The 337-nt window shown below is 55.5% G+C and overlaps 1 pseudogene; it reads left to right on the top strand.

The window, feature by feature from the left end:
- Positions 1 to 6: 6 nt before the first annotated feature.
- LOC147819900 (gamma-crystallin M1 pseudogene) lies at positions 7 to 331 on the top strand (annotated as a pseudogene).
- Positions 332 to 337: the final 6 nt, after the last annotated feature.

Below are 337 nucleotides of genomic sequence, written 5' to 3' on the forward strand. Positions count from 1 at the left end.
ACTGCATCAGGTCCTGCCGCATGATCCCCATGCACAGAGGCCAGTTCAGGATGAAGATCTACGAGAGGGAGAACTTCCAGGGCCAGATGCAGGAGCTGATGGAGGACTGCGAGAATGTCATGGAGCGCTTCGGCATGTCCAACTTCATGTCCTGCAACGTGATGGACGGCCACTGGCTGATGTACGAGCAGCCCAACTTCAGAGGAAGGATGATGTACATGAGGCCCGGAGAGTACAAGAACTTCAGCAGCATGGGCATGGGCAGCATTAGGTTCATGAGCATGAGGCGCATCATGGATGCCTGCTACTAGACGACGACTCGTGACTCGAGGTGCAG

This window comes from Seriola lalandi, unplaced genomic scaffold, assembly GCF_002814215.2.
Source record: "Seriola lalandi dorsalis isolate HSWRI2012SDOR001 ecotype SW California unplaced genomic scaffold, Sedor1 jcf7180002027349, whole genome shotgun sequence".
In the NCBI taxonomy this organism is placed as follows: domain Eukaryota; kingdom Metazoa; phylum Chordata; class Actinopteri; order Carangiformes; family Carangidae; genus Seriola; species Seriola lalandi.